Source organism: Macaca fascicularis, chromosome 9 (genome assembly GCF_037993035.2).
Source record: "Macaca fascicularis isolate 582-1 chromosome 9, T2T-MFA8v1.1".
Taxonomy (NCBI): domain Eukaryota; kingdom Metazoa; phylum Chordata; class Mammalia; order Primates; family Cercopithecidae; genus Macaca; species Macaca fascicularis.
Genome location: NC_088383.1, coordinates 200419 through 213798, shown reverse-complemented (window position 1 = coordinate 213798; position 13380 = coordinate 200419). Strand labels below are relative to the sequence as shown.

Here is a 13380-nt window from a genome sequence, read left to right as displayed (position 1 = left end):
TTTTCTTACCAGCCACGCTGTTCCCCAAATACTAACTATAACAAAGATCAGACAGCATCTGAGTACTGAGCGTGTGTTAAGCCCGGTGAGGTAGGCATCATTTACTTTGCTAGAGAAAGAAACAAGCTCTGAGAGAAACTTCCTGAGGCCAGGCAGCTGTCTCCAAACCCACCTCGTGCCTCCTGACCCTGAAGGTGGAGGACCCAAGTCATTCACGTCAATAATTTACCTACATGCATGTCAGATTGAGATTCAGCCCCCAGATCTAATCATCTCTATGCAGGAATGTGTCAGGAAGGTATACAATTCTATGAGTTCGACCTGGGGGAACAAAGGCAGGCACCCTCGACACAGATGTAGGGCGGAGGTGGGCGCCCAGCGCAGGAGCATGTCCAGCCCTGCCCAGTCACACAGCCACCCTGCCATGCCAGTGCAGGAGCCGCCACCGCGTCTCGGGGAAAAGCAGCTTCTCCTGCACAGGAATCTACCCCTGAAAGTGTGTTCCTGAGAAGGTGTGGACCAACATCTCAGAAATTAGACACCGTGTAACACGCTTATCTATACAGGCTGCCTATGTCAGGGAATCACCAATAATTCCCATCTCGCCATCAATTATATCTGGTAAATACTGGTTATTCTAAGTTAACTGAGGCAACACAAGAACAATATAATGGAAATGTCAGAGTCAATCAGCTCCACCTGCTGAAGAGCTGGGACTAATGATGAAACCTAAGGAATCCTGGAGAACGCAGCAGGATCCCAGACCCCGCGGACCACCCCAGCCTCCTTCCACAGGAGAGTTAGTCGTGGGGCCAAGGAACGGCTTTCCAAGGAATCTCAGAGGATCTCAAGGTCTTGAAAGTTTAATGGGAATTGAATATTTGCATCTGAGTCACACGAGCACATTAAAAGTAAAATTTCCTCTTTCCACTAGAATTATGAGCTTGCGGCGGCGACACTGGCTGTATCTCATGCTCGTGAGATGTTTGGGCACAGCCGTGCATCTCTGGTGAATCATTTATAATAATATGAAAGAAGTGCTTGGGCCCTCGATCCAGGACCACAGACCCCACCAACGAGGGTCTAAACAGGACAAGCCTCGGCCTGGAGAGGCTGGTGTCCGTGGGGGCTGGGAGGAGCACCAAGGAAACTCAGGGGCAAGCCCCACCCAAGCTCGGCATGTCCTACCCCACGCAGTCGACATCAGCCACAGGGATCTTTTGTTGTTTTTTGTTCAGGAAGGAACATATTAAAAAGCCCGGGGCCCAGGGCCTGGACTCCTCAAAGCTCTCCACAGAGCCGGGTTAATTGGCACCTTCCGTCATGTTAAAATCAACTATATATGGCTGCTGAGGGCATCTCAGAGCAGGTGCAACGCTGAGCTTTCTTGCTGTCTGGGGAAAGCAGGAATTCCAGGCCTCTGCCTTCCTACACCTCCCCAGAGGCTCTAGCCCAGATGAGCTCAACTTCTCCCAGGTGAGGAGCACAGAAAAGCTTCCCACATGCCCCTCAGGTCACACACGAGCGGTGCAGACCCTTGCACCTTGGCACGAGCCCTCCCAGAGGCAGAAGCCCAGCCCTGTGGCCCCGGCCTGGCAGGAGGCAGCTGCTGGGGCCCCTGCTCAGGGTTCAGCACAGCGAGGTCCAGCCACAGCAGGTGAGACATCCACCATCCGGCCATTCATCTTTAACCTAAAACAGACACAGGAATTTGGCAAGGGGTTCCTTCCCCTGACAAACCCATCCTTCCTGTTCTCATCTCTCCCTCCTGCCCCAGTACTGCGCCCAAGGCCACCCAGCACTGCGCCCAAGGCCTGACTCCCAGTTTCACAGGGAATCCAAGACAATTAAGATTTTGAGAAACTGGGAGCTACACAGAAAATGAGGCGGTAAAGCCAGTGTCCACTGATCCTCCCCTCCCCACAGCGGAGAACAGTCCTCGGGATAAAACCCACGGGGCAGGGAAGACGCGATCAAGGTGGGCAGGACAGAGGAGCCACAAAGCAGGTGGTTCGGAGAACAAGGCCACGTGAACACAAAGCTAAAGTGCTCAGCGGCTGGAAGACAAAACACAGGAGACAGAAACACTGACCATTTACAAAGAAAAGAAAAAAAAAGCCTCACTCTTAAGAGTCCATCAAGATTTAAGTTCTCAAGTCACAATGTATCAGCACAGACTTCTCATAATGCCTGAAACTTGGCACAGTAAACACGTGAATCAGTTCTCCCAAGTCCAACGTTTTCTTTGATGAGCCTCTTGAGTCTCAGGCTGGTTTCAAAGTAAGCCCTTCTCTGTTTGTTGATGACTTAATAATTAACATACTTGAAAACACATTGACTTCCAAATTAATCTGCTAATAAAATATTAATTACTACACTGGCTGTCATCCACAGCAAAAAACACAATCACTTTCTGGTTTTAAAAACATTAGAATTCGAAGCCCCTTTGGCCATCTGAACAGCCCCTGCTTTTGACAAGGGCATTCCAAAGGTAATCTGAAAAACTAGTCCAGGCCATGATCGCTGGGGGGTCGGACTTGCCTCATCACCCCACCTCCCTTCTGGAATTAGACAGAACTTAGACGCTTAGTCTGATGGGAAACATTTACAATCTATTCTCTCCAAAGCTACCTGGAGGATTTCCTCCACATGACAAAGCCTTGGTCTCCACAACCCCTTATCTGACAACTCTCTTAACCAACTGTCAATCAGGAAATTTTCGAATCTACCTATGACCTGGACACCCCTGCTTCCAGTTGTCCCACCTTTCCAGACCAAACCCATGTACATCTTACATTTATTTGATTGATTGTCTTATGCCTCCCTAAAAGCTATAAAACCAGGCTGGGCTCTGACCACCTCGGGAATACGTTCTTAGGATCTCCTGAGGGCAGTATCAAGGGCCATGGTAACTCATTTGGCTCAGAATAAATCTCCAAATGCTTCACAGAGTTTGACTCTTTGCTGACACGGTACCTTTCATGGGTATTCATCTGGGGGACTCACAATCAACCGGAGGCATCAGTTGCCCACTGTGCAGAAGTCTCTGCAGGACTGAGCCTCTGGCACGGGGACTCCAACCCCTGAAGCAGCAGCTGTCTCACGTCGCACGGCCTGATAGACCTGCACCTCCCGGGCTTCTCATTTCAGAGTCTCAGCAACAAATCTACCAGACGTGATCAACATCACAGAATATTCCTCGGGGCTTTTGGCTGTTGTCTCTCCCCAAGTTTACTCTAGAACCAGAATGGCAACACTCGGAACAGGATGGTTCTCAGTCACCGACCCTCCTGGTAAATACACTGTCTCCAAGGCCCTTTCCCGCCAGTCACAGCTTCCTTCATGTCAGGCTCGAAGGCCACCTCCCCAAGAAGGAAATCTCTTCAATCCAGCAATCACAGCTCCTGTTCCCATCTAGAGCTTGTCTGCCAGGAAGGGAAGACTCCTCATTCCAGAGACAGCAGGTGCCACAAACTCAGGGTATTAGCCATTGCGAAGGCAAACACTCATGAAATTAATAGACTTTTTCCTCCTTGGATACTGACGTTTTCTCTTCTGGAGGTCAGCCAAGGCCATCTGCACGAGTCACGAGCGTGATGGCTCCAGCCCCTCCTTCAGTGTCAGGAGTGTGGCTCCACTCTGAGACCCTCCTGCATCAGCCAGGCCATGCACCTGTTCCCACGACTGCTGTCAGCGGACTACAGCGATTCTAAGATAGTCAGCAAGCTGACGTTCCGAAGGAAGCATTTTAAGGAAAAATGTGTAAGTTTTATTGCATGAAATCAGCTACATCTTTTGCTACTCCAGAGGCTTGTTTTGCTTTCCTCAAGGTTCTCTACAATGATCCTGACAGTCAAGGTTCCCAGTTACAGGCAGAGGGTCGGGCAGGCCGCGTCTGCTGTGTAACACACACAGAGGATCCACGTCAAAGGATTTTCCCTGTTCACCAACATCATCAGGACAAACTTTAAACAGTAATAATCTGCCTGTCTGGAAAACTGAGCTCACTTGAGGACTAATGCAACAAATGTATTTGACAAAGTTGCAGGTGGACGTTTTAGTGAATGAGTCACTATTTCAAGGAGGATAAAGGCTCACTATTCAAAGGCATGTTTTTGTCAAGTTTTCTAATTTCAGCTTCATGCATTTAAATCATGAAGTGAGACTTGTACCTGATACGTTACAGAATCTCTACAAAATAGACAAAATTCCAATTCTGTACCTTCACTCTCATTCTTTTCCATATGTGTACAGATGGTCGTAATTTAAGTTGGCATTCCAACAGGATTTCTAAATTAAACTGTCTTCTACTTTAAACACTACGTGTTAAACATTACACGTGCCATTGTTCAACATTTATAGCAGGGTCTGTATGGCCCATTTTAAAGATTTCTTCCTCACTAAAAACAAGCGTTTAAACAATAAATGGTTTACTCTAAAATATTCTAGAGACAGAGATACATTTGGAGAGTGGACACACTTAACACAGAAGTCCGCAACATCAAACAGGCACAACCAGCAGTGAGGGTGGAAAGGGCGCCATGTGAGTGCCCCTAAAAACACACACAAGCCTGGCTGCTTAAAAGGAATGAATATAGCTCAACACTCCTATGTGAACATTGATGTGTCTACTGCCTTACAGAATCCTCCTAGCTGAGCTGCAGGAATCTTCTTTGGAACCTTTTCTCACCTACACTGCCTACAGGTGCCCACTGGGCTCCCTGGGCAGTATCATGTTTTTGTTTAGAATATCACACTATTTGGAGGCCTGTTTAATCCCAAGTCAGAGCCTTATCATAACTCAGACACCATCCCTCAGGGCTTGTGGGCCAACTTCGGCTAATGCAGGCTGCTCCACAGTGCCCTGCAGATGGGCTTGGTGCATCCACACGATTTTAGGATTTGGGGCTGCCGTTTTCTGCAGTCACAGATGCGGACTTACATATTCATCATGACTGAAGGCAGCACGCATTTTTATGTTCCTTCTGTAATGGTAATAATCATGGCAACATTTCCTCGATCCTTAGAAAAGCCTCCTAACAGCAGTTGCATTCCACCCCCTTCCTTAAAATTAATAGAATTTACCAAACTAGGTGAAATCAGTGTTCATGAGAAAGTGAGAAATCAGTGTTCACACAATGGCATAGTAGCTGGGCATAGAGTGTACGTCAACATCCCAAACTAAGCACCCATCACAGTTATTCCCAACTCGCAGGAAAGCTAGAAAATTTAGAAGGCTTAAAACATAATTATAAATGGAAATAACAAGAAATCAAAGTTTTTGAGGAGCAATTGTTAGCCAAGCAAGGAAAGCCATTAACCAGTGCTGATTACATTGCATTTGATTACAGCAGCCAAAGACGTGTCCAGAGGAAGAGACTTTTAAAGATTAGTCTTTCGGTAAGAATGGTTGCTTAACAAGTTCAGACTACTGGGGTACACCAATTATCAATTAAAAAGCAAGGCAAACTAGTGTGAGTCATTTTCCTTAATCCTTAATGCGTCAAAAATTACCACATTGGCCAAGCTGGTCTCCAACTCCTGACCTCAGGGGATCTGCCCGCCCCGGCCTCCCAAAGTGCTGGGATTACAGGCGTGAGCCACCACGCCTGGCTGAGAACTGTTTGACAGAGGCTGAGGGGAGGCTCCTGTCCCTTCCTGGGACATCCACATCCCACCCAGTTTCCCATATCGACTATGACACTCGAAGCATCACAGCAAGGGCAGCTGCATCCCCGCAGTTCTCTGCACTCATGCCACAGCTGCGTGAGCAGCCGCAGCCCTGGAGCTGCCACTCAGCCTTATCGTGCTGGCACAAGCACATCAGAAACTACCAAGCCCCCAAGAGGGAGGATTGGGGACCCAGGGGAGTGAACCAGGAGGGAGGAATGTGGCCCAGGAGAGTAGGGAGGAGTGGGGGCCCTGGGGAGTGAACTATGAGGGAGGCGTGGGGGCCCAGGGCAGTGAACCAGGAGGGAGGAGGGTGGAGTTCGGCCCAAGGAGTGAACCAGGAGGGAGAAGTGTGGTCCAGGGGAGTGAGTCAGGAGGGAGGAGGGAGGAAAGCGGTCCAGGGAATGAAGCAGAAGGCTCTGGGGGTAGCAAGTTCACACACCACAAATACCTCCCAATCCATCCGCGTGCAGGGAGGGGATGGAAACCACACAGGACCTGCAGCGCTTTCTCCTCGCAGATGAGGAGTGAGGATACCGACTCATGCACAAAATCAGAGCTAAATTTCTACCACGGTGGGGAGACGCTTCATAGACCCAAATGGGTACAAAAAGAAACCAATCATACAAGATCAGTGGATGGAATGGGATCAGAAATTTAAGCCTGTAACGAGTTTTCAGAAAAAACTTCACTTGATCTGCAAGATGACTGCAGCTCTGCTTGATCATTTCTGCAAATGTCTAACTCGCGATGAGCCATCTCAGAGCCGTTCAAGAGGAGTAACAAAATCAAAACGCCACGGCATCCTCCGTATTTTAGATAGCCTGCAACAGTATGGAAATGAGCAGCGGTGCCAGAGCTTTCAAGTTTGTTTGAAGTAAATTCCAGCATCAGGGCAGCATCTTCCTGGCTGAAGCAATGAGGTAGGCTCCTGCTCACCGCATGGGAGACCAGCTTTCAGCTAAGCTGCTGTTAAGGGTCTGCAAACCATGATCCCCGACCGAGCCTTGGCCAGGGATTTTTACACGTTGAAGTTTTCACAAAAGAAATATATGCAGAGACTTCTGTGGCCCTCAAAGCATAACACGTTGCCTACTCTGCCCTTTACAGGAGCTTCTAGCTTTGCTGTCAGTTACAAAGTGTTTCTATAAAATAATGTCACTGATTCTCAAGCATGCCAGCAAAAGTCACACTTCTCAACAATCCTCAGTGGAGATGCACCATCCTGTGTTTCACACAGATTTTAGATTTTTAAAAGCCAAAATAAGGGAGGTAATTCAGCTAAGTATTATAGTAACACAATTTGAGATACTTACTGATGTGTGACAACAGAATACTTGGCATTCCTGTGAGGCAATAAACTAGCTCAAACACAAAATAACAAATCAAAGCATGTTTTGGCCTCTCAATCAGTGAAATTGGAAATAACATTCAGTTAAATGACACTTAAAAAAAAAAAAAAAAGCACAAACAAAACAAATACTACTACACCATCACTCCTTAAATTTATTTAACTACTGCTGCCAAATAAAATGGAGAGACTTCTTACTGCAGGGTAATAATCGGCCATTGTCATCATGAAATAGACCGCTGTGCAGGCTCAGGCCCTCCAGCCCACAAAGGCAGGGGGAGGGAGGAGAAACGATGGCCAGAAACAAAGGGACAGGGCAACCATGACCTAGTCAGCAATTGTACCCTCCCACCTTTCTTCTGGACTTACAATTTTGGAGCCATCTGGGTTTACCTTCCTATGTCCATAAGTCAGCCAGTTCTCGAAGCCAGAAATCTACAATGCTGCTGGCAGCCAAGTCCTCTCGGCCTTCCCCCCATGTTTTAGGGCCTCATCAGCTCACCCCTGGATAGTATCAATGGCCTCGGAGCTCCAGTCAACCTTGCACTCCACAGACTCAAGTATGCCAAGAGCCACTCCAGGCTGCCACTGCCATGACCAAAGGCTTTCAGAGACAGTCGCCAGCACTGCACAAATCCATGTGGCTTCACCAGGCGCAAAGCGGCTCCAGCATTCCATCCAGTCTGTCGCTGCTACCATAGCTGTGAGTCTAGGATGTGTCAGGAAGGGAAGGAAGACACCATGTACCTCATCTCATTTAAACTTCAGTGTCACAAGGTGGATTTTGTCGTGCCCGTTTTATGGATCAGGAAAGTTTTAAGGAGGGCAAGCACAGGGCCCTGCTGACACAAGAGCAAGACCCGCAGAGGCCTGGGCATGACCCCCGTCCCACGCTCCCTGGGTCCTGATATCCACTCCTCCCCCGTGGGAGCCTGATCCTGGGTCTGCCTGAATTGCTACCATTCCTAAGACACGACTCACGTCTGTCCACCTCCTCCTTTATCTGTTTCCCGCAGCCCAGAGGCGTGTGTGCTCTTCCATCCAGACAGACATCACACTTCAGCACCTGCATCTGACATCACTTCAGCCAAAAGCTTCTCTCAAACCTCCCCCCACACCTGCCGGTCACACAGGTCTGCACCCATCACCTTTCTCACACGAATTCTCACATATTCCTGTGTAGCACCATCCAACTGATGATAGTCTGAGAGGAGGAAGCTTTGTAGATAAATCCACTTTCTACTTTGCTCCCAGCCCTCCGTCTTGCGTCTTGGATGAGGCAACCGATTAACAGCAATTTCATTTCAGCACAACATTTCCATTTGAAGAAACGCAGAGCATAGGGCTCTGGTCATAATTAAAAGCTTGTTTCATTTGTCATTTGAAATTCCATGTACTGCTGCAACAGCAGCACCCCCTCCTCGCCAGGCTCTGCCCTAAGGACATCTTTCCTGGCAGTGAGAGCCCCGCAGGTTTCCCAGCGCCTCGGGCTGCGGCTTCCACGCTGGGCCGGCACTGACAGGACCGGAATGGTGCCCCCAACAACTACAGGATTGGAAGCTGGTCGACTGCTCTGTAGAATGGAGACATGTTAGTAATCCCCGACATTTCCACTGACAGGCTGCTCAGGTAAACTGGGAAAAATCCACAAACTAGAAAGAATCCATGGGGAGGAGCACTTCTGTCTCCAACCTGGCAGCAAACGGTGGCTGTGCAGACGATCTCTTCAGGAAAACTATCGACTGTATCTCAGGTCAACAACAGCCCCGCTGAGGGCCAAAAAATCAGCTCCCCCTGGCCCTCACTTCCTAAGGGTCAACCCTCCCAGGCCACCTCTCCTGGAAGATCAGCTCTGACGCACCCACGACGGTCAGGAACCGGCTCTGGGACACATTTCCCAGGCTCCTGCCCACCGCCCTCTCTCTTCTTCCTCCTCCATCTCCCTCTTCACTCCCATCCGCCCTCCCCCCCCTTTCGCTTCCCTTCTCTCCTTTCCTCTCCCTCCCTCATGTCCTTTCAGCCCTCACCTTCCTCACTGCACTTCCCTATGCAACTCAGCGGATGCATTCTCAGGTCAGTAGAGTTTTCTTTCACTCTGTTTTTATTGCAATGATCATTCTTAATGAACAGAAACCTGTTTCGGACCATGTGGATGCCACCTCCTGACCAACTGCTGCCCCGTGGCTCCGTGTCCACTCAGTGACCTCACGGCGCAGGTGCCCAACAGTATGGCTGTGACCAGGGGTAGCAACATGGGACATGAGAGAGGTATCCCAGCCAAGAGGCCCTGCAAAGCCTCCCCGGCAAACCGGAGCAAGGCCCAGGGCGGTAGGGAGAGCGCCGTGCTCACGACGTAGGCAGTTCAGCTTCCGGAAACTGTCCATCGACTGCAACTTACTTTGTTTCCATGGTTACAAAAGAACCATAAGCATTCTGAAATATGTTCTTGGTTTCATGTGTTGCGAAATCTAAGCAACATTATAAGAAAAATCACTGAATTCTGCCTGAGGCTCTAGGGGTGTTTTCCTCTCTGAAAGGAGCCCCCTTCCAGGACTTGGGATTGAGTGACAGCCTTCAAAATCACGGTTATCCTGGTGGTAACAGGGAACTCCTCAGCCCGCCAGGAGCTGGGGCCCTCGACAGCCCCCATGGCTCCAGACGCCAGTGTTCTAAGGATCGCACATGTGCAGATAGCAAAGCTTGCTGCACACACGCCAGGTGCTAACAAGCCCCAAACGTCTCACTCATACTTGCTAACCACATCGCTTCTCTCAGCCTCCACGGCGTTTCACACTCTGCCTTTATATAGAGATGAACCATGCGTCCTGAGCGCTACAAAGATTCAACTCCTTCCGGGAAGAGGGGTGCATCTTTCCATCACGGGGTCCTCACTCCAGCTGGCACAGGATTTGCAGAGTGGGCGAGTCTAATGTTGATGACACTTTCTCAATATTCCCTTCACACCCCTCCAAAAACAAGAGTGCTGCCAGCTTCTTACCGACGTTGTAATGAGCAAAATATTTTTCTCTTATTTCTCACTTTTTAACGTTATACTAGTGAAGAATGTGACTCTGCATGTACACTGTAAGCACCCACACCGTGAACATTCTGCCCTCCTGTGACTGTATTCACAGGTCACAAGGACAAAACTTCTCCATAGTAGCCAATATATATATATATATTTATATATATATATTTATATGTATATATATTTTTAACATGACTTCCACTCATCTGAAAGTCACAGATGTAGCTTTTCCTTCATAAAAAGATCCAAATGATACACAAACCAGGTTTAATAAACACATTGGTCCAGGTGGGAAAATGACCCCTCAGTCTCCCTCCCCTCAAAGACCAGGGCAGCCAGGAAACTGCGCTCTCCAGTAAATGACAGCCGGCAGGATTCCCTAAATAAGCAGCCGGAAGATTCCCATCTCGCAGAGCACACCTTTCAAGACTCAAGATGCCCCCGCTCCCTGAATATCCGACGAAGAACAGGGCTACCCAACGGAGGACTGAGGCAGTAAACAAACATGTATTTGGCCGGGGGCGGCGGCTTATGCTTGTAATCCCAGAACTTTGGGAGGAGGAGGCAGGCAGATCACAAGGTCAGGCGATCGAGACCATCCTGGCTAACACGATGAAACCCCCGTCTCTACCAAAAATACAAAAAATTAGCCAGGCGTGCTGGCGGGCACCTGTAGTCCCACGTACTCGGGAGGCTGAGGCAGGAGAATGGCGTGAAGCCAGGAGGCGGAGTTTGCAGAGAGTAAGATCACACCACTGCACTCCAGCCTCGGCAACAGAGCAAGACTCCGTCTGAAAAAAATAAAATAAATAAAATTTTAAAAGTTTTCAGCAAATAGCATCATCGACCCACAAATGAGAGGTACCGTTTTCATTCTAGGAGGGAAACACTACAAAACACGTATACTTTAGCCCTGTAAGTGAATTCTTCGGGCATTCCTGTGTCCGCTATCAAATGCAGCACATCACCTCAAAAGGCAAAGTTCTATAAGTCACATCCAAGGAAGGGAAAAATCATTCTAAGTTTTAGCCATCCAGTAAGAACCTGATCCAGAGAAGCCTACTTGTTCCAGACTCTAAGCGGCAATATATTGCTACAATGTAATGAAAACAAAGGGATAATTAAGAAAATTTCAATGCTAATAAAAGGCAAAAACATAATTAGATTTATTCTACTCTAGACAGAGCAGCCGGGCAGTTCACCCATAGGTTATGAACGTTGCTGTTTTTCAGACAGGGTCCCAACTCTGTCAAGGCTTGACAGCAGGGGCGTGATCTCCACTCACTGCAAGGTCCGCCTCCCAGGCTCAAGCGATTCTCTTCAGCCTCTGGAGTAGCCGGGACTACAGGTGTGCAGCCATCATGCCCAGCTAATTTGTGTGTTTTCCGTAGAGATGGGATTTCACCAGGTTGCCCAGGCTGGTTCCCTGGGTCTCGAGTTCCGAGGCTCAAGCAATCCGCCCGCCTCGGCCTCCCAAAGCGCTGGGATTACAGGCGTGAGCCATCACGCCTGGCCTTTTTTTTTTTTCTTTCCTTTTTAAGCGATTAATGTGCTTCAGAGTCTTGTAGGCATTTAAAAAAAAAAAAAGAAAAGAACAAGCAAATTCTGTAAGGGAAAGAAACCATTAACATGTTTTACACACCTCAAAACTCAAAACAGAAATACTAAGAATAAAATGTATTTTATTCACAGAGGCATTCTTAAAGTTCTGTAAAAGTGACACCATGGACACCACCACATCACAGACGAGTGTGGCAGGACTGCTCAGATTCAGAACACAGTCTAAACAGTCCTCCTGCCACTTTCCTCAGTGGGAACACTTTATTCTGTCTTTTATTCAAATTAAGTATCTTGCAAGGGAGTTGAAGAAAACTGCAGAGCAGATTTTAAAACTTCAATGCTTTTCTCAATTTTCGTCACATTCTGATGCATTTTTACCTACTACACGGCCAATAAGTTTAAAGCTTTTTGCATCGATAAAGACAATGCTCCTTGTAGCAATAGGCTTTTTCTTTTCTATACAAAGATCTATAACTTAAGCTAGTAAACTGGGCATTTCACAAAGATTTTGCACAATTCCTAGCACAGATTTTAGCAAAATAAAACCATTATCTTTCTGCAATTAAATAACCAAACATAGGAAACTGCACAGTTAAAATAACCATTCCATTATTTTATATAAACACAAATGATAAAGGAGAGTATGCTTTGGAAAACAGTGTTTCCATAAGCTAATGATGAAGCAGAAGACAGTTCCTCAGCCTCATATGACATTTGACAACCGAAGTACTCTGGCCCAAGCCCAGCCCGGTTAAATGGAGGGGAAGTAAACATGTGACCGACCGTGGTGGGGCACTGTGATAGCCACAGTCCAGGAAAGAACAGCTGACATGTTTCTTCTTCATGGGAAAACTGAAACATACTCGAGACACCTTAATTCTTTAAAACACAGTCTGCCCCAGTACTAACCTTAAGCTCCCATTGATAAAGATTGCGATAACCAGAGGTGTTTATCCAGGCCCTCGAAAATCACGGACATGGTACATACACAACATTTTCAAACACTCAATGCTGCCAGTATGTTAAATGCGCTGTGATACCGGAGGTCTTGTGCAGGACCAGAAGCATCGCAGCCTGGTTACCTTCCTGGTGTTCAATGCTTTGTATGTGCAAAGTCTGCTGTTACAATTTACTGGGCTTAATGTCATTCAGTTTGTCACAGAAGAGAGCTATGACATTTACTTAATTCCACACACAGATTCTCAAGTTCATCTTCCACCAATGACTGCCCTGTCCACAAGACAGCGGAGGGAAGACCCAGGAAAGGCCTGGGAGATGCCAGGTGCTCACAAACTGCTATCAGTCTGCTGGTTCTGGCTTAAAGGAAAACAGACATAGAAGAAACTAAAAGGACTCACTACATCTAATATCACAATGTTCTCAACTTTACCTTAGCCAAAAATAAAAGCGGAATAGCAAAACTACTCCAGGGCATGATTCCAGGGCTAATCTGAAACATGAAATATTTAGAAGACAAAGCTTATTGTGAGTGCAATTAATATACACATAAAACACTGGTTTCGCAAAACCCAGTCTTTGCGATTGCTTTTATAAAAAGTAAAATTCTCATGAGGATCACATACACTAACTGATTTTCAAATGAAGGGACTGGTAAACTTCAGGGCATATGATTTCTGCCACACACGAGGGGAGCAGTGAGAGAGAAGAGCTAGGATCAAGTGTGCTGAAGCTGTCCTAGGACTGAAATTCAGTTTCTGCCAAAACAAAAACACAGGAGGCTGTCAACTTCGATAGCAAGCTCTGCTTGAGA

The 13380-nt window shown here is 47.5% G+C and overlaps 1 long non-coding RNA gene across 6 annotated transcripts in view; it reads right to left on the bottom strand.

Moving 5' to 3' along the window:
• LOC135964982 (uncharacterized) overlaps positions 1-13380 on the bottom strand; it is a 144124-nt gene that overhangs the window by 81937 nt on the left and 48807 nt on the right. The gene's annotated exons all lie outside the window — the stretch shown is intronic.